Raw genomic sequence first — 24,509 nt, 5'->3', positions numbered from 1 at the left:
GGGTACACAAGTGTTCCTAAAAAAGTTTAGACATCTCACACAGGAAAAAGTTGAAAAATTCATCATGGCAACTCAATCAGGTTCTCCTTTGGACCCTTGCCCAGCCATGGTCTTTCATATGGCCCCGGAAGCTATTGCCAAGATCTTGTCACCCCTTCTGAATAACATTCTAGAACAAGGACTTTTTCCCGACGTATTGGAAGAACTCTCTTATAAAACCTATTCTGAAAAAGCCGACTTTGGACCCTTCGGAAGTGGCAAACTATCGGCCTATTACTTCTTTACAATTCCCCTCTAAAGTTCTGGAAATAGCAGTAAATGAAGAACTGCTAACTTTTATAGAGTCAAACGAGATATTAGACCAAGCACAGCACGGCTTCAGGCCATGACACAGCACTGAATCTGCATTGATTGCAGCCACTGAAAGCTTACATGCGCAACTAGATGAGGGCAGGAAGGCAATATTAATACTGCTTGACTGATCAACCGCGTTTGACATGGTTGATCACCATATACTGCTTCAGCGGCTGGCAGAAATAGGTATCACAGATAGGGCCGCAGATATTCTTCAATCCTACCTAGCCGATAGAAAACAAACAGTGACGTTAGATGAGCACAAATCTCCCTCCTATTTTATACCATGTGGTGTACCTCAGGGTTCGGCACTCTCGCCCACCCTGTTTAACATATATGTAGCATCACTGGAAAAGCTTATTCGCTCCTTTGGCTTTACAGCCATATGCAACGCTGACGACACGCAAATTGTCGTCTCACTGACTGCTATATCAGAGGACGTGGCAGCACGCTTTTACTCATGCATGAGCCATATCATCAATTGGATGCAAAGCAATTGTTTAAAGTTGAACACCAGGAAGACAGAGATAGTAACTTTTGGCAGGGACTCTTCACTTTGGAACTCCGCCTGGTGGCCTGATACAGCGGGATCTTGCCCTCAACCCGTAAAAAGGTAAAAAACCTCAGGGCTCTAATTGAGTATCATCTTTCCCTATCAGACCAGGTCAACAGCATTACCTCATCCTGTTTCTATACCCTGAAAATTATAAGGAAAATCTTACCTGTAATCCCTATGCCTCTCAGGAAAAGGGTAGTCACAGCTCTGATTTTGTCGAAATTCGACTACTGTAACGCACCCTACCTTGGAGCCAAAAAAATTGTGACACATAAACTGCAGACTTTACAGAATGCAGCTGCGCGACTACTACTGAATCTACCCAAATTCAGCTCCATTAGTCATGCAATTCGAGAACAGTTTCACTGGCTCCCTATTTTAGCTAGGATACAATTTAAGTCCATGTGTATTTTACATAAGGCACTTCACGGAAAGGGACCAGGACAGATCAGACAATACGTTGAGCGTTATGCTCTACGGAGAGTTCTCCGCTCCGCCTCTGCATCATTACTGATGGTTCCAAGGATAAAGACGCTGAAGTGGGGCGGTAGAAGCTTCCGTTTTTTAGCTCCGAAGCTTTGGAACTCTATTCCCCCTGCATCTTAGAACCCAAAATAATCTACTTCAGTTTAGGAGTGATCTTAAAACCTGGCTGTTTTAGCTGTAAATAACCAGCTGCATTTCCCCTTACTCTGTATTTTTGATAGTTAAGCGCTAAGACGCCACGGCACACACGCGCTCTATAAAAACCCTTATTTATTTCATTTCACAAGGCGGCTGTGGCCCTTCTCTCAAAATTGTTAAGGAAATAATCAGGATCTTCCCCACTGACATATCTTTGTAGTACTACCGAAGGGAGTGTGGTTGGCCCCCTCTGGTGTCCTAGAGCTTCAGTTATTTTATCCATGGCAGCCCCATGCATTTGGTTCTGGCCGGTGAGCACTTGCTGTAGCTTGGTTCTATCTTCTTCAACTACTGTCAGGAAGCGTTCCATAATTTTCCCCAAATGTTCCTGGTTTTCTGCCATTTTTGCCATTGCAGCCTCCATTTTGCCTTTCAATCCCACTTCTGACACCACTTGTGGGAGTGCGGGCTTGATAAACAGGCGAGGAGGCTGTATATATTTTCCGAAAGAGTGTGATTTATTAGCAGTAAATGAGTTATCCACTGGTACAGAGTGTCTCTCCTCCTGGTCTTCTCCAGGAGTACTGAGTGGGGAGCTGAAGGGACTTGTTGTAGAAGATGTTTCGGGCTCCTCTTTGATCTTGGTGGCTTCTCCCCGGAAGCACATAGAAGGAGAGATAGAAATGAAGCCGTCAGATACTCTGTTTTAATGTTGAGGTTATTTCTATACCAGTCACCACACCTGGAAGTGAGGGAAAGGACGGTCGAGAGGAATGTGCCCTGGGGAAAGCCCAGTTTAACTAGAAAAAATAGGGAGAATGGAAAGGAAGAACTCCCGTCCCAACTTAACACATGACGGTTAGCTGTTTGCCGTAAATGTGACCGGAAAGGGGGGAAACAAAGAATGGAAGGGAAAATGATAAGGTTCGTGCTCTAGTAGTCGGTGCCCGTATTTCAATATCAATATTAAGCAGAATCAACGTCAACGAGCAGACAGTTACTTTAATATGCAGCAAGGCAAGTTATTCAACATGCAGCAAGGCAAGGGATTCAATATGCAGCAAGGCAAGGTATTCCTACCTCCCCCTAACACACCTCCTGCCTCCCGCTTTCATCTCCCAAATCCCCGGAGGCGGCACCTCTCACCGTCTCCGCCGCAACTCTCCTGAGTTGCGGCCGCTCTCCAGCATCCTCCAGTGGACACCACCAATCCTCCGTCCACCGCTCCTCCGTATCCTAGTCTTTTTCTTGACCGACTTCAGGTCCTTCGTACTCCTGGATTCCCGCGTTGTCCTTCTCCGGTTTCCTTCGGTCTTCGGCGTCTCCTCTCTTCACTCGTCCTTCCTCTTCGCTGGTCAAAGAAGTCTGCTTCCTGGGTTCTCCGGTTTTCATTGGGCTGAAACATTCACTTTGTAGTTCATCTCCCCCTACTTCCGGGGTGTTTACTGGGCCTCGCTGTGGAGGAAGCATCCGCCTGCAAGGGTGGACAGAAGTCTAAAGGCCATATTATCAAGAAAGGGCGATACATTATCGCTGCTTTTATCGGCAGGAAACTGCCGCTAAAGCGGCGATAATGGGCTTGATAATATGCCCTTGTGAATTCCCATAGAAGCCCAGGTTCTGGTGTTAACCTGGGCTTCTATGGGAATTCACAAGGGCATATTATCAAGCCCATTATCGTCGCTTAAGCGGCAGTTTCCTGTCGATAAAAGCGGTGATAATGTATCGCCCTTTCTTGATATTATGGCCCTAACTGCGTAAAACCAAAACATACAATTAAACATAACATTCAAAAGAAAGAGAAAACTCTACGGGTCCCACAAAGATGGGAACCAATCAAAATAAACATTCACAATGTGCTTGGTATCGGCCCACTTTCATGGTTACCACAATACAGAATTTTCCATCACTGTGGCCTTAATAGATATTGGACAAAGGGGGTGTCTTCTTTTCTGTCTTCCTTCTCACTTTGGTGCTTAAAATCACCATCCAACTCGTTAAACTGCAATGGCAATGACTTTCACACAGAATTCTAACAATAAGAATACAATTAACATGATCACAGCAACTCTTGGTGCCTGTAGTGAGAAAAAGTTTATGCACAACAAGCAGAGATAAACATTCCATTTATGATCGAGTCTTTAACTGAGGCCTAGAATGACTCCTGTTAACTTAATGTGGCCACGCTCTCGCTATAGGCATGCCCATTCGAATTATGTGATTATGTGACTGCACGTTGTTTGCATAATTTTGAATTTATTGAATTTGCCGCATAGTCCATCATTTGCTGCATAATGTGCCGAGTTTAATATAAAAAATGTGTCAAGCTCAAACGGATCAAAAGTTACTAAAAATGCTGCAACATGTATTGCTGCACAGAGGAAGACCTTACACCAGTGGTTCTAAACCTTTTGACTTCTGGGGACCCCCAATTATTCAATACTGAAACCTGGGCATCCCCCCCTTCCCCCCCCCCCCCCCCCCCGAATCATAATTGGAATCTGGGGACCCCCTACTGAGCATGACTGCTGGCCGAGGGCCCCAGCCTAAGTATTGTCAACGATTTGAACCTAAAAACAATACACAAAAAATACAGAAACAAGCATCCAAACAAATACAAAAATTAGGACATTTAATTTAATTTGCAAACACATCTAAATAAATAAAAAATGAAACATTTTAATTTTAATATGAAGGTTGGAGCTTTTCTAAATTCAATTAAGGCCACTCACCATCCATACTATATTCTCTGATGCACTTGTACTGCTCCCACAAATCAATCTGAGGAATCTAATTTAATTTTTAGTCTCCAATTTCAAATTCCTTCACATTTACAGTACATTTGAAAATGTTCAGTGTGCATTTAGCATCTTTATTTATATACACGTTAGACCTAGCATATCTTGACGTGATTACCCCTGACTTTTTGCTTCTGCCTCCTTTGCAATCTAGATTCTTTGAGTACTTTGCTGCTGCTGATCAGTGTCAAAGTACAAGTGTTCCCTATGTAAAGTATAATGGTAATTGGTTGGCCATGACTGGTATGTTTGCCTTACTAGTAAAGTTCCTAGTGATGTGCACTGTGTGTGCCAAGGCCAGTAATGCAAAGGCGTGCAGAGAAGGGAACTCAGGCCTGCAGTGTAGGGCCTGCGCGCAGTTTGCTAAGTTAGCATGTTGTCCTGACAAGTGCAACCACTTGTCAGGCCTTACTTTTCCTTTTGCATACACATTGGGCACCCCTGTGGTAGGTCCCGGGTAATCCCTGGGCAGGGTGCAGTGTAAGTAAAAGGCAGGACATATATTAAAGTGTGTGTTATGCCCTGACAGTGAAAAAGACTCCATTTCTTTTTTCACTGCTGAAAGGCCATCCTGCCCATAGGACAGAATGAGGGAGGCTGGGTGTTGTGTTTCCTAGCCTAGTTTTGTGTAAGTTTATAATGGAGAGGTGACATTTAGTGTGTATGAACTCACAGTGCCATAACACATCTTTCTGTGAAAGTGTTTTTTTCACTGTGTGTTCAGAAACGACTCTTTTAGTAAGTGTCTAAGTTTTGTGCTTTACACATTTCTGTGTGTCTCTGCAGAAATGTGGATTGTCTGTCTGGATCTGAAAGGTGAGAGGAGCTGGGATAGGTCTTAATCCAGGGAGGGGGGGAGATGGCACCAGGCTGCCCTGCACCGGAGAGTAGGGGGAGGAGAAGCCCAGGAGGTGAAAAGGCCTGGGCTGGTGCTATAAACCAATTCACCCATCTCCTGCTGAGTGATTAAGGATCCAGACCCCCCCCAGTATCAAAGGGAGAGAGGTGACACTGGGAGGGAGACACCCAGAAATGATTTAGGGAGGGGTCAGGGACCCCTGAGCACAAACTAAACTTCACAGACATTAGGTGTATAACTATGAGAGCTGAAACCCCTGAACATTGGAATTAAACAGAAATGGATTGAGACTGAAAATGCTTGGACCCATTCTGTGGTCAAGAGGAACCTCTGCTAAAGAAGGAGCAACTGAAGAGACTGCTGTGGAAAGACCAATCATTGCTTCGTGATATGGGGCTGGTCTGCAGTTTGCTGTTCTAACCAAGGGAATGGCTGTTGGGACTGTGCTTGAAGGCGCTGGGTCCCCCTGCTTGAAGAAGACTGTGCTGTGTCGCTGTGTCTTGTTACCTCAAGGGCCCGAGGTGAGCTGGCTCCCTGTTTGGAAACACAGGAACATAAAAGTTTCCGGAGAAGTCCCAAGCTACGTGTTGTGCGCACGCTTTTGCAGCTTGAGATCCTCAGAAGTTGTGCCTTGTGATCACGGGCACGCAGGAGTAAGCTGAGCCTAGGACGCGCAGGGTGCGTGTCGTGGTGCGGCCAGGACATTGGTGAGGAGCCCCTAGTCATTGTGTGCACTGAACGAAGAAGTGAGTCTTGTGGAGTAGCCAGGGCGTTGGTGAGGAGCGCCTGGTCATCGTGTGCACCGAGTGAAGACGTGAGACTCGGACGCACAGAGTGCGTGTCGTGGTGCAGCCAGAGCGTTGGTGAGGAGCACCTGGTCATCGTGTGCACCAGAGAAGAGGCGAGTCTTGGACGTGCAGAGTAAGTGTCAAGGTGCAACCAGAGGCACTGGTGAGGAGTGCCTGTGTAGTATGTGCACCAAATTCGAAGTAAAGTCTCCACAGTGCTGAGGGGCGTCTCAGTGTTCACTGAAACCACCGGAAGGAGGGCCAGGTCATTGGGCCCTCGGAGTAAAACAGCAGCGGCCAGACCGGCAGCCCCCGAGGAGCTGAGCCGCTGGCCCGAGCTCACCATACCCATCGACTGAGTTCTGGATCAAGGCCCAAGTCGCTGAAGGAGGAGAGGAGAGTGGGGTTGCTCCACCCCACTAACATGGAGCACCACCTGGGGTGGGGTGCGGGCCCGGAGGGACACTCTCTCGGCCGCTCACTTCAGTCAGCTGCGCAAGCCTGTTGCTTCTGCTCGGATCTGGGCCTGTGCTGTCCCAAGGAGGGGGAATTCTGGGGCCGGAGTGAGAAGCGGTACTTTCGTGTCATCATTGATCCATATTGGGGGCACTGTTAACGGAGCACCTAAACTCTTGTATTACACTTTGCATTATTTCTGCTAACGAACTATCAAACTGTTGTATGATGCCTGACCTCATTTGTACCTGACGAACTACATGCTTGGTGCGCTACGCACTGCGTTATTTTTCACTTGCAGAGTACATGATTGTAACGTGGTGCATTGCATTATTTCTTCATCGCACAGTACATGATTGTAGCATGACACATTGCTTTGTTTCTTCTTGGTACAGGTCATGCTGGTAGTGATGCACATTGCATTATTCCTTCTATTGCAAAGTACATGACTGTGTCGCTATGTATGGCATTGTTTCTCTGTTGCACAATACAAGAGAATATTGTTACGCATTGCAGTATTTCTTTTCTTTTGCAACGTGTGTGATTCTAGTAATACGACTTGCCTAACCTTTTGGAAACGGTTAAAAGTGATTCTAATTGTTGGTTAGAAGCGGTGGTTGGGATTAGAACCTACCAACCCACCGGAAGGAATACTACCCATTCTTATTTGTTGATTTTGTATTGTGTGGTCATATCGTATAACTTCTTATATAAAGATTATACTAATTTTATAAAAACTTGTGTGGAGTCTATTTGTGGTGACATCATTGGGTTGTTGTGAGTGTGGTTGCACAACTTGTACACTCGTGCCTTGAAGATAAGCCTGGCTGCTCGTGCCAAGCTACTAAGGGGGTGAGCAGGGCTATCTCAGACGGTGTCCTTACTGAGCCTAATGTTGAAATGAGGGGTCAGTGACTTCGGCCTCCAGCATTTGGTGCGGCGGTGAGGGATAAGGACCCCCACTTCCAACAATACACTTTATCAATCTGTTAATATTATTTAATTTTCTAAGTAGTTGCGCCCCCCTGAGGAGCCTTCACGGACCCCCAGGGGTCCCTGGACCACAGGTTGGGAACCAGTGCCCTACACAAAGGTTGACTAGTGACCTTTCAGTTGCTAAACTGGTACTAATGTTTTGTGAATTTATGGAGTGTTGCTAATCACCAGTGGGGGTATCCAGGCGCTAATGTGGGGCGGGTCTGAGGTGATAGGAGGAGATCATGCATGTTTCGTCTGAAAGAGCCATGTCTTGATGTTCCTTTGGAGGTCAGTGAGAGAAGGGGAGGTTCGAAGGTGTGGTGAATCCTATGCCTGGACAGTGTTAATATGTGCAATGAATGCAAATTAATAATATCACAAAATGTGCTGCATTATGCCGCATAATTTGCTTTTTCATGCTGCACAGTTTAGTGATCCCTGCTACCTATTTTGTCCCTCCCCTCACAGTTCTAGTGGCCCTGGCTTTAGTTCACTCTTAATGTATAAAAGCACACATTACGGTCAGTCTAAATATAGAATTAAACATGAACATATGAAATAAATGAGTTTTAGTGTTGTATATTAGTATGTCATTAAATGCAAACGAAAAAAATGTACTTAGTCACCAGAGGTTAAGTGCGATGGGGCACCTAACTTGGCTTTGCATGGACCAGCTTGTTGTGGTGTGTCTGGCCAGCGGATAACATGTGACTGTAAACACCTGCATCGCATCTCATTCTGCGAAGGCCCTTGTCTTGACAAAGATGACAAAGATAACGAATAGGGAACGCCCCTTCACTCTGGTGTTCTGATGTTATGCATGCTATTGACGCACCAGTATGTGTAGATCAGAGTCCTGTCCACAACGGGTGACGCAAGAGATTACTGGAGAGACAGGACTGGGCTCATTGGTGCGCAATCAGAGCGCGCAAAGCTCATTAGAGCCCACCCCGAGACTTAATCACATCTTACCGAGAACCTTTCAGCCACTGTTGCAGGAGTTGCACCAGACGCCATCTTCAAGCACGGATGATGCTGGCCACCATGATGACCGCACTCTTTATCATGGTCCGCGCCTTCGGGCAGGTGAGTCCACAGTGCTTGATTTGGTAACAATGCGCGGGCCCCTTCAGCTGCAATTTTGCATCTGAAAGGGAGTCTGTATGGAAGAGGTGCTTTAGAGGCCACGAGAGCTGGGCGGTCAGTCCCATGCGAGGCTAGGACATTTCTTGGGGAGAGCTGAAGGCGTTAGGGCGTGGGCAGGTTAGACTACTACATGGAAAGTTGGCGAAGCCATCTGCGTGACGCCACAGCTATGATACGCTAATTGCGTCTACCATAGCTGTGGCAGCCACTGTAACCTGTCATGACGGGCCTCTCGCTGGAGCTCGGTCAGAGCCAGGCCAGCGAATCTGGAGTATGTTATGCGGTGCCACTCACATATTTGGAGACTGTCTAATATGTGACTGACTTACTTAGCCCTACGAGCCCTGTCGAACGGCCCAGTTAGATGTGAACACCCCGGGCCCCTGGTATTCAAAAGTTATGACGATCCACTTATGATGTTACGAAGAATTGGATGAGGTTTGAAGTCCGACACCGAAGGTCCCATTTTAGAGGCCCCGCTTCGCAGGTTCGGTCCCAGAGACCAGGTCTGCGTGCTGCCGGGCAGAGTTACACAAGGTGCTTTCAACTCTATTCTCTGCCTGTAAGAATGCGCCAAGTAGGCGTGAATAGACGAGCAAGTTTGAAGGTGTCTGTAAGAACATGCTAACACTCGGGTGCGCACGGATGAACTTACCTGCAGGTGTGTTTATAAGAACATGTTATCAGTCTGATTTATCAATAAGCATACCCCGGCGAATTTCTCTGCACCAACATTCTAGCAAGCAATAAGAACACACCAGCAGGCATGCTTGTAAAACTGTGCCAATGCGGCATGTCGCTAAAACATGTCACTCAAACATGGCAGGTAGGCGTATCTTCAGAAACACGCGAAGCGAGGTTTTCTGCGCAGTAAAACCTGCTAAGCATGTTTTTTTTTGGGGGGGGGGGGGGGGGGGGGAGTTGTTTTAAAGACTGTAGGAGCAGCCTGGTGGCGTAAGTGAGCAACCGCAGGCAGCCAGCAGAGTGCGCTGTTCTCGCATGAGTTCAGCTGGCCGACTGTTGGCCACTTGGTGATGTCTTGCATGGGTCGCTCAGAGATGCTCAATGCAGCCCCCCTGTCTGAGCCCACGTCTCTCTGAAGCCCCAGTTGTCTGTCAGTGATGTTTGTTTTATTATAGTGCATGGCATTCTGTAATCCTTGTATAAACAACAGTCTCTAATTTCTTTATAATCGGGACTTGTGAGGGGGATCAAGTCACTGGTTAATAAAGAAAAGAGGTCACAACGCTGTCCTGTTCTGATGTCACAACGCCTACTACCAGAAACCGCAGCAGAGGCGAAAAGCAGGTCAAGTCTTGTAAAACTTTATTGTTTGATTAATTAAAATCATTACAATCATCCGTTTGTAGCATCACAGAATATTAAAAGTAGCATTCATTTGAGGTTATAAAAAAAAAAAATATATATATAAAATTAATTCACAAGATTTTAGCAACTTATTAGTCATGTTAAAAAAGGACACTTGGGAGCCGTTATTGTCCCGTATGGGTTAGCGTCTACTAAAAAATGAACACAAGGCGAAAGCCAGGATTATGGAGGTACATAGTTGGTACTGCTAAAAACACAAATCTTTTGAAACAGTAAGAACACTACGTATGATGACTTAATGATCCCGAGACGCATAGTGTCCGTAAATTGTCTATATAAAGAAAGAATGCGGCCTTGAGCGGCTGCTATTTCACAGTACAAAGGGGTAGATCAACCCATTTAATGTTGACCATTGTTTACTTGTTGGCATTTCCGGTTGAACATCTTATTGCTGCTCTTGTCATGAACTTAGTAAACCGAATGATAAGCATTGGGTTGTTCGGGTTCATTGATGCGAGTATGGCTTGTCTGCATGTACGTATGCCCAGTTTGTATATGTGAGAAAAACAAGGACCCCCTGGGTACCGATAAGGATTCCTAGGGCAGGGTAAATACCTATGTGTGTACAAAACCTAGGACATCTGCATATTATAGACGACCAAATTCGTTTAAAATAGCAAGTGTGAAAAATAAACAAAGACTAAAATTGTATACAGTATATAAATTTAATATATATTAATAAAAAATCATATAGACAAGCAAACTATATGATAGGGCTAAAAAAACAGTTCATAAAAGCCAAAACACATATATCATATTCCACTATAAATTCTCAAAATCATACATATAGTGACAAAAGCAATACATTCATGAATATAGATAATAATAAAAACATATAATCATAAAGTAACTCGACGCGCGTTTCGGCAGAAAAACCGCCTTCTTCAGGAGTGTCTGTTGGTAATCTTATATTCTAACAGATAGTGTCCTATTTTCCCTTCGATGTTTGATTCTTGGACTACTGATGGGTAGTTCCGGAATATAGATGATGTTCAGTGGGTCATTTTATATGGTCCTATGGCTCTTCGAGAATCTAGACTGTGAGCTTCATATTTCGATCCAGTTATTGTTGTTGTCAGGTAGGACACTTTATTTTAAATGGCTCTCGTTATTATAAGGATGTTCTCAAAACAGGGGGTTCTGAAATAGAGGTTTTTTTAAAACTGTCCTTAACGGAGTATGTTGTTTTCATAAATCACGGAACTCCGAAGTCTTTAGTATTTATGCACCATTTGATGACTGGGATTCTTGATTGAAGCGGCGAAATCGGTTTTCTTAATAAAGCGATAGAATAGACGGACAGCAAGATGGTGCTGCTCCAGAAGGACGTGGATCGTGAAGTCAGGTCCTTCAGCCGGGTGAAGTGAACTGTTTTTTTAGCCCTATCATATAGTTTGCTTGTCTATATGATTTTTTATTAATATATATTAAATTTATATACTGTATACAATTTTAGTCTTTGTTTATTTTTCACACTTGCTATTTTAAACGAATTTGGTCGTCTATAATATGCAGATGTCCTAGGTTTTGTACACACATACGTATGCCCAGTTTGTTCCATTCGCTTTTTAACATGGACTTCCGGTCGTCGAGAAGTACTGGGCAGTGACATGCCACATGCTCGATTGATTCCTTGTCACTACCACAACCCCTGCACGCTACCTCGGTGTTTGCCCGTTTCCAGCTCTGCAGATGGTACAAGAATGGCCATTTACCCATTCTGAGGGCCATGAATCTTTTTTTCCATAACACGGAGTAGGTGCATGACAGGTATGGGGCCATGACCCCTGGCTTAAACCATGGAATGATTGTCCAGGCGTGCTTACGTTTAGCAACTTGAGCTCTGTCCGAGTGAAAGGACCAGAGGCGAACGTTCCTCTTTATATAGATTTTGAGTGTCTGCTGTGATGATTGCAAATTCCAAATTTCCTCTGAGTCCAGAAGTTTTAATGAATCATGTAAATAGCGCCGGTATGTTCCACCTAGCTGACCAATGGAAATTTCCTGCCACAGGAGGGCCTCCAGGCTTCCTCTTCTTGAACTACGCGGCTTATTACACAGCCTAATGATGCTCCTGCCCCTACCACATGGTGGTCTTGAAGGCCGAACTCAAGGCGTATTTGAGCAGGGGATGAGGATTTCGGAAGGTTCAACGCTTGTTTGAATATTCTTGTTGTTATTTTATTCACAAGACTGTTGTCCTTCCCTTGCATGATCTCCTGGCCGTACGTAAGAAAGCCAGTGATTTTTGCCTTCATGAGAGTTATGAGAGGGGTCAGGGATGGCCCTGAGAGTTGTCTGGCGAGTGTCTTGAATGCAACCTGGATAGCCAGAGCTTTGGCTACTACCTCATCTCTATGTTTAGAGAAGGAGCCCCTTCTGTCCATGTGGACCCCCAGGTACTTGTAAGTGTTTGCTTTTTCTACCTTCTTACCATTGTATAACCAACCGCCACCTCTGTATTTCCTTGACCCAAAAGTGATCGCCCTTGTCTTTGTTAGATTCAGTTCTAATTTGTTTCTGATGATGTAAAGGGACAATTGATGAAGGAGTCTTTGTAAGCCAACCCTGGTGTGGCTCAGCAGAACCAGGTCGTCTGCATACAATAGATTACTAACTCTTACCCCAGCGAGTTTTGGTGGATGAGAGTTAACCTTATCGAGTGACTCTGACAGATCAGAAATGAAGAGGTTGGAAAAGAAGAGGCGCTAACACGCAGCCTTGTTTCACTCCGCGTGATGTTAGTACTTTCCTTGATGTGTGTGATCCGTCCCCAAGTTTTATGCGGATCCAGGTATTGGTGTGGAGCGCAATTATGGCTCGTAGCAGTATTGGAGGAATCCCCCATTTCCGTAGTTTGAGCCATAATAGGCTTCGAGGCACACGATCGAAGGCGGCCTTAAAGTCCACGAAACAGGCATGCAGGAACATTTCGGAGGCAGAAGTTTTGTCCATCAGGATCGATATTGCGAGTAAGTTGGTTATTGTGCCTGATTTCTGCACGAATCCTGTCTGGTTAAAAGGTATTCGGTGGTGTTTTGTTGCCCAGGATGCCAGGTCATGAAGGAGCAGTTTGGCGTAGTATTTCGATTCTACATCCAATAGGGTGATCAACCTGTAGTTTTTTGGGTCTGATCTCTTACCTCCCTGGAAAATTGGATGTATAATGGCCGTGCGCCATGATTCGGGTAGTTCGGAATTAGACCAGCAGTGGGAAAAAAGGGGTATCAGTTGAGGGGCCCAGAATTCCGTGTCTTGCTTAAACAGCGCCTGTGGTAGGCCGTTCGGCCCTGGGGCTCCGTCAGCGCGTCTCTCTGTTATAGCTCGGGCTGTTTTGTCCCTCGTAATTCTCGGATTTGTAAATGCGTTGTCCGATAGTTCTAAAATCTGAAACGGGGATTTAGTGTTGAATGGTCAAGTCGAGGAGTATAACTGAAACAGCTGTTTAAAGCAACAAACAGAAGGTTGCTTTTCTTTCTTATGCTACATTTTCATAGCAGAGCGAATATGATTCTTTTTTTGCACTCATTAGATAGAGAAAACCTAGAATCTTTCTGCATGTTTCTACATGTTTTGAGCTACTGACATTTTTTTACGTAGTGTATTGAACTGTTTCTATTATCTGTTGCAACAGATATTGAACAGGTTTTTGATGTGTTTAATTTTGCAATAGAGGTTTTATTTTTATTCTTCATGTTTGTAAACATACTCGTTCATTGTGAGAGCTATGCATCAGCGTTTTAAGTTGTTTGTGTGAAAGGTGATAGTGTGACCATGCATTATACAGTACCCCCGGCGTACCTGGTAAGTGTATTGCAAGCCACCTCGGATTTCCTTAATGAGGCCGAAGGGGGTACTTTATCCCTAATATTCTTTTTAACAATCACATGTATCTGTTTCGCTGCCATTTGGAATCCTGACCTTTCTTTGTAATGTTTCTTTGTGCCTCTTCCTTCTCACAGCTCGGCACCCGCATTTTCCAGGAAGAACGTCTGCCTTATGTGGCCTACCAGCCCCACCCGTGGCAGTTGCAGTATGTGACGGCCAACCGGAGAGCCAGCAGAGACAGTGAGGTATGGCAGGGAGCTATTTTAGGGAGGTTTGGCATAGTGGCATAGCAGTGAGGCGTTAAGGGTGTGTCCTAGCGTGATGTCTTATTGTGCTATCATAGTAGTTGTGTGTTTGGCAGTTAGGTGTGGCATGGCTGTGTCATAGTGTGGTGTGACATTGTGCTACAATTGAAGTGGTATGTTTGGCAGCAAGGTGTGGCAGGGCTGTGCCACAGTGTGGTGTGAGATTGTGCTACAATTGAAGTGGTATGTTTGGCAGCAAGGTGTGGCAGGGCTGTGTCATAGTGTGGTGTGAGATTGTGCTACAATTGAAGTGGTATGTTTGGCAGCAAGGTGTGGCAGGGCTGTGTCATAGTGTGGTGTGAGATTGTGCTACAATTGAAGTGGTATGTTTGGCAGCAAGGTGTGGCAGGGCTGTGTCACAGTGTGGTGTGAGATTGTGCTACAATTGAAGTGGTATGTTTGGCAGCAAGGTGTGGCAGGGCTGTGCCACAGTGTGGTGTGAGATTGTGCTACAATTGAAGTGGTATGTTTGGCAGCAAGGTGTGGCAGGGCTGTGTCATAGTGTGGTGTGACATTGTGCTATAATAGGAGTGGTATGTATGACAGCACATTGTGGCAGGGCTGTGTCATTTTAATGTGGTGTGACTGTGCTATAACAGTACTGGTGCGTTTTGCAGGAAGGTGTGGCAGGGCTGTGTCATAGTCTGGTGTGACATTGTGCTATAATAGGAGTGGTATGTATGGCAGTACATTGTGGCAGGGCTGTGTCATTTTAATGTGGTGTGACTGTGCTATAACAGTACTGGTGCGTTTTGCAGGAAGGTGTGGCAGGGCTGTGTCATTTTAATGCTGTGTGACATTGTGCTATAATAGTAGTGGTGTGTTTGGCAGTAAGGTGTGGCAGGGCTGTGTCACTGTGTGCTCTGATGGTGGTGTGACTGTGAGGTTTGGCACTGAGGTTTAACAGTACTGTGCTATAGTGTGGTGTGACAGTAGGATATGGTAGTGGTGCTATGACAGCAGACTGACAGTAGGGTTTTACCATGCGGTGTGAATTTGGGTGTGCTTTTCATCCAGTCACCACCTCATAGTACAAGAATCCCGCGCACAACCACTTTACCTCTGCCTTTAACCTCATAGATGCTATTAAACATTCCTCCCCAGTGCTGCGCTGTCCATTGGAACTAGTGCTGAATGGACGTCCAATGGTCGTGCGCAGCACTGGGGAGGTAGTGCTGCCGTCGGCCAATGCACCGAGGCAGCACTTAAGGGGTTATAACTTGCACCCACTTGCTTGTTTATTCCACAGCCCTGCACCCCATCGAGCCTCCACCCAATCTTCTGTCACAACCATTGGCATATTCTTGCTCACTCACATCTGTGCCACCTCAAATCAATGCCCAGCCATTCAACAGTCCTTTGCGGTTTGCAGCCATTATCCCGCATTTTTTATCCTGCGGACTTTCAGTCCGTATACCATTATCCCGCAAGGTCATTGACCTCGCTTTGACGTAATTCCACATACACTGATGGTATGCGGGATTACGTCATATATTCGTCCTTTGCTATTCCAGACGTTGGCACCCCTAACTATGCATCCCATACATGCCAACATTTCAGAAGAGTAAAGTGGGAGATTTTTTTGAAAAAATCGGGAGAATGGGGCCTTGAATCGGGTTACTGTCATGTGTGGGCTTTGGAAGTGTGCTGCTGCAGGATCAGACATTTCAAACGCAAATGCATGTTCTTTTTCTTACCTTTCCGAAGTATGGAGCGCAATGGCAGGCAGAGAGGGTGATGCCACTGGCTGGCCTGGCACGTTGCTGGCAGTGCATTCACCCCCCCCCCAACCCCACCCCCACCCCCGCCCGCCCGCCCCTGAAACAGGGCACACACACAGCCGCCCCGAGTACTTCACAGGTCTTTAAAAGACCATGCGCTTGTTCATGAGGCTTAATTGTTTTTTCACCCCTCCTAGCCCCTGCATCGCCCCTCTGACGTTTTCTGGGAGAATTAGCACTTACACAATACCAAGCCCTGTCAGCTGAAACCCCCGAGGAATCGGGTTTTTGCTTGCAGGAATCGGGAGGCGGGAGACTAGCCCTGAAATCGGTAGTCTCACGCCTGAATCAGGAGGGTTGGCATGTCTGGCATCCTGCACTCCTTTCATCAGTAGCTGCTTTTCTTGGCTGGTGTCTTGCACGATGTTGTTGGCTAGGGCCCTGCCTAGTAGGAACCCGTAGCTCCCACCAGGGGTGGGGATTTTGCTGCTCTTTGATTCTGTAGCTGGCACTTTTGGTGAAGGTCTTGACTCCTTACGAACTCATTCCTGGCACATTTGGCGTGAGTTTTCTTGCTTTTGGAACATGTAGCTGACTCATTTGGAAAGGATCTTAGTACTCTTTAAAAATATAGACAGATGTGGAGGGGACCACTGACACACTTTGAAACTTTCAGTGCCATTTGTGGCGCACTGGTGTTGCTGGCACTGTTATCAAGAAGTTTGATGCTGTGTAGCGGTAGCTGCCAATGTTGGCGAGGACCTTGACGTCATTGTGGCTGGTAGCTGGCACCATCTGGCACCATCAGTTAGGAGCTTGGGATCCACTATGAGGATTTTGGGATGCTTTGAACCCAAAAGTCGTACAGCTGGCAGAAGGCGTGGCCTCTCTGAACCGGTTTAGGACCCTTTTGGCGAATGTCCTGACTCCTGTGGAAGTTACAACTGGCGCCATTTCAAAGGGTTTTGGTACTGTTTGATTCAATTGATGGCAATGTTGACAAATGTATCAAGTTGACATTGTAGGTGTAGCGCTTGATGCGATCTGAATTAAAAGTTGGCAGCAGTGATGAGGACTTTGCAGCCTCGCAATACATTAATAGCTAGGACTGTTAGTAAGGGGCTTGATGCACTGGGATCCTGCAGATGACACACCTGGCGGGGGTATTTTACACCAATGGTAAGTGCCTTGGTGCCCCTTTATGCCATCTCTTGTGATGGAATGTTGGAGTGACCTGATACATGCATAGGCATCTCGATATATTGATAAATCCTTATCGCAATAGTGATCCCTACGTGAATTATTAGGTGATGTTTTATCTCTTTAGCAATTGAATTTTTAAAGGTCCATAATGCCCAGAAATGGCCTGATCTGTAAGAAGGATTTCATTATTTACTCTAGTGCCTTCGGGTTGTTTAAGATGGATTCTATTTTTATCATTAAGTCACAAAATAATAGATCAGTATTTGTTTTATAGCCCGTTAGACAGGCAACAGTGAAAAAGAAGGGCCATAACAATAGCTAACCATATACGAGGTGAGTAAACATAAAAACACTTTACATAAAACAAAATAGAGGGCACTAGAATTAGATTACTTGTTCCATGTTGGTCTGCTTTTCATGTGGAGATTTTGGTAGTTTCTGCATTTTGGTTGAACTTGTAATCAATCAGTCAAATAGCATTTGTAAAGCCCAACACTGTCACTCCAAGGGGTATCTGGGCGCTGTGTCTCTGTCGAAAAGCAAGGTCTTGAGACTATTTCTTAAGATTCTAGCGAGGGGGCTGAATTGAGCTGAAGGGAAGGTCGTTCCAGGTCTTGGCAGCGATGTAGGAGAAGGAGCGGCCACTAGTGGGGCTACGACAAATGCAGGGGGTGTGTCAAGGGCAAGAGAGGAGCTCAGGTGTCTAGCCGGTTGGTGAATGTGCAGTCGATGGTTGAGGTAGGCAGGTCCTAGGCCATTGAGGGCTTTGTAGGCCTGCATGAGGATCCTGATCTGGTATCTTTTCTGCATGGGGTGCGAGTGGAGGTCCCTCAGGTGGGGGGCAATGTGAGTTTGTTTGGGGAGATCCAGGATGAGTCCGGCTGCAGTGTTCTGTATGGTCTGGAGTTTTCTGAGGAGCTGGGTGCAGCTGCCAGCGTTGTGGGCGTTGCCGTAGTCAAGGGGGATGATGACGAGGGCCTGGGTGACAGTCTTTATGGTGGTGTCGGGATCCATATGAAAATTCTGCAAAGCATGCTAAGTGTGTGGAAGCAGGAGGAGGAAACTGTGTTAACTTGTCGTTTCATGGTCAGTTAGCTGTTAAGGATGATGCTGAATTTGAATGCGTGGTCAGTAGTTGTAGGTGTGGGTCTAAGTTCTTCTGACCACCAGCTGTAGTCCAGTGCATAGATGCTCTTCCCGAATATCAATACTTCAGTTTTGTCAGGGTTGAGTTGGAGGCAGTTGTCTCTCATCAATTCAGCTACATTGGTCATGGCGTTGCAGAAGTTGGTTTTGGAGTAGGACGGGGCCGCTGTGAGCGAAAGGATCAGTTGAGTGTCATTTGCGTAGGAGATTATGTTGAGTCTGTGTGATCTGACAATGTCTGAAAGGGGAGTCTTGTAGATGTTGAAGGGTGTGGGGCTGAGGGATGATCCCTATGGTATGCCGCATATGATGTCTTTGGGTACGGAGGTGAAGGGAGGCAGACGTATGTTCTGTGTGCATCATGTAAGATAGGAGGCGATCCACTTGAGGGTGTCTTGGTATAAAGTCTGTTGATGAGGGTGTTGTGGGAGACGGTTTTGAATGCTGCGGAGAGGTTGAAGAGGATCAGGGCCACAGTTTCTCCATGGTTAAGGTGAGTTCAGATGTCGTCTGTGGCGATGATCAGCGCGGTTTCAGTACTGTGGTTGGCCTGGAATCCTAATTGTGTGGTGTTCAGGGGGTGGTTTTGTTCTAGGAATTCAGTGAGCTGCAGGTTGATAGCTTTCTCGAGTATTTTGGCCGGGTAGGAGAGTAGGGAGAGTGGGCAATTCTTTTTTTAATTGCTGGGGTAGGCAGAGGCTTTTTTTGGGAGGGGTCTGACATTTGTGTGTTGCCAACTGTTAGAGCAGGTATCGGTGGAGATGGAGGTGTTGAGGATGCTGGTGAGCTGCGTACTGATTGGGTTTGTTCCGAGTTTAAAGAGGTGATTGTGGCAGGGGTCAATGAGCGCCCCAAAGTGGATGGAAGGCATGATGGCTGAGGTTGTCAGGGCAGTGAGCGGAGACCAAGTGGTGGGGGTATGGCTGATGTCCGCTTGATGGTTGAGGGTCATGGGTTGGATGGTGAAATTGTTGTAGATGTTGGTGATCTTGCTGTGGAAATAGTCTGAGAGGGTGTCGCAGAGTTCTTAGGAGGGTGTAGGGTGATCTCTATGGCTTTAGGGTTGGAGAATTCCTTGACCATTTTGAAAAGTTCCTTAGTGTGGTTGGACGTGGAGTTGATGCGGGTGGAGAAGGCTGCTTTCTTGGCTTCCTTGATGTGCTTGTAGTAGTTGCTGAGGGCTGCTTGGTGAGCTGCTCTGTTGGCAGGCTTCTTAGTGGTGCACCATCCTTTCTCCAGTTAGTGGCAGTTGCGCGTAGACATCCTGAGGTCTGGGGTGTACAAGATGGCATGTTTGGAGATCTTGTTGGATGTTCTGGGTTCAATTGGGACAACTCCGTTGGCACAGTCAGTGATCCAGTCGATGAAATTCTGGACACATTGGTTGAGGTCTGATGAGTCCGCAGGTTGGGAGGTGGTGAGGGCCTGTGACCACTGAGTTTCGATGACCTTGCTCCAGCTGTGGTGGAGGGATCTGACACCTGGTGACTGGTGTTGAGGGCAACAGCGATGGTGAAGTGTACGATGATGTGGTCAGTCTACGTGAGTTCTGTGGTGTGACTGAATTTGATTCTGTTGCTGGAGGTGAAAATGGGGTTGAATGTCTGCCTGGCTTTGTGCGTGGGTTTGGTGACCAGTTGGATGAAGCCGATGTTGTACAGGGTCTCTAGGAGGGTGATGGAATTAGTGTAGTTGGGTTCGTCGATGTGGAAGTTGAAGTCACCAAGTAGGATGTAGTGGGGAGAGTCATTTGCTAGGGAGTGATGAAGTTTGAGATGGTGTCACAGAATGTTGTTCGGGGTCCCGGGAGTCTGTAGGCAAGGGTGCCTCTTATCGTGGTCTTCACGTCAGTTTGTAGTAGGAAGTTGAGGTGTTCCATGAGGGCCGTGGGTCCCTCGCTGGTAATGGTGCATCTGATGGTTTCCTTGAAGATGATCGCAATGCCTCCACCTTGATTGATGATGCGGTCTCTGCGTATCAGCTTGTAGCCTTTGGGAGTGGCAGAGGTGATGTAAGGGTTTGAGGAGGGGTTGAACTACGTTTCAGTGATGAAGGCAACGTCTGTGGAGAGGGTGGTGATGGTGTCTCAGATTTCCATGGCATGTTTGCAGAGGGAGCGGGCGTTGAGCAGGTTATATTGGAGATGTTGCAGGGTGTTCTTGGTCTTGTGGGCAGGAGAGCAGTGGGATCTTTCGCTGACAGTGTAGCAGGAGATGTGGCAGTGTTGGCAGGTGAATGGTCCTTTGGTGGATCGTGGGAAGGAGGAGATGCAGCTGTAATTTTGGCATCCCGGATCCAGATCTAGGAGTTTCTTTGTGGTGTAGTGTCGGGTGGCGGTGGGGCCGGGGATCCTGGCACTGGGTGTTCTCCAACCTGTGGTGCATTACCCGCACGCATGCGTGGCTGAGCAGAGGCTTCCATGGGTCATCCTAGTTGGTGGGCCTGCATGCCCGGCATGGGTGTGGGTGAGGGGTTGGCCACACATGGCCGTGAGAGCAGGCAGCATGGGGCAGGCAGCGCAGGGGCAGCAGGCAGGCAGCGCAGGGATAATGATGCTTGTTTCCTGTCCAGGGAGGAACTGGCTTGGCAGTTTGGGCCGGGCTGTTCCCAGGAAGAATAGGGTCAAGACTGATTTGCATATGGCTTATTTTAAACTGAGGTGGCATGGTGTGCAAAAGAACTATGGATTTAACCGAGATCTCTTGAATGGGGTGAATGTATGATATATTCATCATTCTGTCCATCATTTGTTTGCCTGGCACAGGAAATGTAGTCAGCCAGGAAGTCTCCGGTAGGGTCCCGCAATGTGGGAGTGGTGCTGGGATTTAAAATGCCAGGGAAGAAAGATCAGTTCAAATTGTTTGGCTCTTGTCCTAGCAGCAGAGGCTGCTGGGAAATGTAGTCAAGCAGGAGGGCTCGAGTAGGGTCCCGCAATGCAGGTGTGGCGCTGTGTTTTAAAGCTCTTGGACGGGAAGATCAGTCCATAGGGCTTAGCTCTCAGAGCAGCGGAGGCTGCTGGGAAATGTAGTCAGGCAGCAGGGCTCCAGTAGTTCGAGACGTTTTCAGGAACAAAACAATGTGATAAGTCGGGAACACGGGTTTCCATATTCGATCATTGGCTGTGATGTGTATGACCGTCACTGGATATTTTATTCATTTTTTGGGGTTGTTGCTTACAACGTAATATCAACATGGAAATTATTGCAGACCAGACATACAAGGGTTGGTACGGTATTCCAAAGGTTTATGAAGCTAGAGACAGCCAAAGAGGGCGTCTGATTATGCCATTTGCTGTTTGCAATCAACAAATTAAGTTACTTGAGTTTAGAAAGGTCCCGATGTGGTATTTGTTTTATTCTTTATTAATGAAAATATGTTTGCGTCATTATCTGCAAGTCTTAGTGGTTACTTTGGAAAGGATACATTTTTATGTCAAAGCCTACCAGACAGCACACCTGTCTGGTTTGCGAATGATTTCTTGTGGAGACTCCGAAAGCTTCCCTGGGGATGCATTTCATCCATTGCTCACAATTGGCTTTGTGGTTTGTAACTGACATTAGCCTGTTTTCTATATGCTGGCTTAATTTGTTTTAGGCCAGGCTTCTCCAATTAGTAGCTCATGAGCTACAGGTAGTTCTCCAGCTACTTCTAGTTAGCTCTCCTCTATGCATCCCAACTTGCTAACTTGGAACCTTTCGCTTGGTTGAATTGATGTATGTATTCTAAAATTGTGTATTCAAGTAGAAAATGTGGTGTTTTCAGATCTCTCAGAGGATCCCTCATGGGTCGATTCGTGCGCTATACAAGTACTACTACATGATTGGAGAAAAATGGTTGAATTTCTAAAATAAATTTAAATCTGATTTTCTTTGTGATAAACCCTACGGCAACACTCTACTAATATTATGACTATTGTGTCAGCAGCACTGTAGCTTTGACTGGCTTCTATTACCAATGTTGAGGCCTTCCCAATTGACAAATACCTTTTTACATTAATTCTGGCAACTGAACAGAGGTGATCACTGCTGGTAATCTTGCCTATAATCTTGTTTGATGTGGCCGCTATTACAACCCTACAACAGTAATAATATTAGTAACTTGCAATGATATTCATTGAACCTAAGTAGCTATGAATGCCCAAAAGGTTGGAGTTTAGTTCTAGACTGTCCAACTAGATTTCCTTCGTTTGCTAGAGCATTGCTTATTGACTGTATCCTTCATTTTCTGAAAACAGGCCTTTAAATTGTGTTCTTACATGTCACATTGGGCATTCAAACACATAGGTCAAATGTCAGGCTCTGTCTTCTAAGGGAGCTTGGTGTTTACTGTTCTTTCTATGACTTAAAAGTGAACAAATGTATGTGGCAATCTTGCAGTGAAATGAAAGGCTTTTGTCGAGCACTCTTTGCATCTCCACTTTACACAACATCACTCTACGCTCCTCCACTCCACTCTACCCCAATCGACTCCAATCTACCACAAATTACTCCCCTCCAATCTACCCCACTCCAATCTACTCAACTCCAAACTACTCAACTCCAAACTACTCAACTCCAATCTACCCCAATCTTCCCCACTCCACCCCACTCTAATCTAGCCACCCCAACCCACTATACCCCACTCCACCCCACTCCTCCCCACCCCACTCCATCCCACCCTAACCCACTCCAGTCTTTCACAGTTCACCTCACTTCAATCTACATCACTCCACTCCAATCTACCCAAATCCACTCCAATATATCCCACACTGCCCCAACCTAACCCTCCTCACACTCATCTACCCCACTCCAAGCCAATCTACCCCACTCCACTCTAATCTAACCGACTCCACCCCAATCTACCATACTGCAAACTGCCTCTTCCAACCCCACTCCAATGTACCCCACTTCCATCTAACACAATCTAACCCCACTCCACTTCAATCTATCTCACTCCACCACAATCTACCCCACTCCACTCCACCCCAATCTACCCCACTCCACCCTAATCTATCCCACTCTACTCCACTCCAGTTTATCCCAATCTATCCCACTCCACTCCAATCTAACCCACTCCAATCCAACCCACTCTACCCCAATCAACCCCATTCCACCCCATCCCACATCAACTACCTTATTACACTGCCCCTCCCAACTCCACTCCAATATGCCCTAGTTCAGTCTACCTCAATCGAACCCCACTCAACTCCAATCTACCCCACTCCCATCTACCCCAATTTCACCCCACACCAATTCAATCTATTTCACTCCACCCCAATCTACCATACTGCAAACTACCCCTTCCAACCCCACTCCAATGTACCCCACTTCAGTCTTTACAAAAAGAGAGAGTTTCCCTTGTGCCAGAAAGGACTGGGAAGTACAGAACGTAAACAAAAAGATTTTCCTTTCTGTGCAAACCACTACTGTTAGACTCTAAACCTTATCATGCATTTGGAGTGGAACCTGAAATATATACCTCAACACAAAACTATTAAAATATTTGTTTCGATTTTATTAAAAACCGGCAAATGATGCCAAAAATGTCATGATCATTATACACATACAATTCAAAATACAAAATTAAAAAGATTTTTCTTGTTACATAAAATACAAAATATACATATCAATCAATGGTAAAGTAGTCCTTTTGTCGACGCGTTTCGGTGTCTTGATCTTTTTTTGTGAACACCTTCCTCAGGACAGGTAAGTAAAATCTAAAACATTTCAAATCTGCAAACAAATACATACAGTTAATATCACTTAAAGGTTATATATTTCTCCTATATTTCATCTAGGTTTTAGGTAGAATGATAAGGTCAAGATAGTCTTACTTAAAAAAGCATATATCTTTTTAGTTCTTCTAGTTATCCTTAGACTCGAACCATTAATTGCCTTTAGGTTATTCTTTCGAGATGTTCAACGGGGCATGGACCTGTGTTGAAAGACGGTATAAATACCATTCTGAGTATCGATCATTGATGTGCATGAGTGCCAATCAGTGTGTTATTTGTTTATCATTAAGCAGGTTAAAGGCTACTAACATGTTTTGTCTCACACAGGAATTATTTCAAGGAATAGGGGTCATCATTCTGTAATTTAGATGCTCCTGTAGTTTTCAATTCTCCTTCTCTGTTTTGTTCCGGACGTTCTCTGTTCCGGTTGTACCGACCATGCAGTTATGGATGTGCATTAGTAGAAATACTCCTATAAATGGAGTTGAGGGGATATTACTTTACACCTTATAGTTAATTTAAGGCGCACATTGCTTATGGCATAATTTCAGTCTATTTCTAAAAATGGAATATGAATTTGTTTCTCTCATGCTGATATAGGGATATCTAATTTTTTCAAATTTTTTCCGCTGGTTAAAGTTCCCG

Source organism: Lissotriton vulgaris, chromosome 2_1, assembly GCF_964263255.1.
Source record: "Lissotriton vulgaris chromosome 2_1, aLisVul1.2, whole genome shotgun sequence".
Taxonomy (NCBI): domain Eukaryota; kingdom Metazoa; phylum Chordata; class Amphibia; order Caudata; family Salamandridae; genus Lissotriton; species Lissotriton vulgaris.
This window is presented reverse-complemented; position numbering follows the sequence as displayed.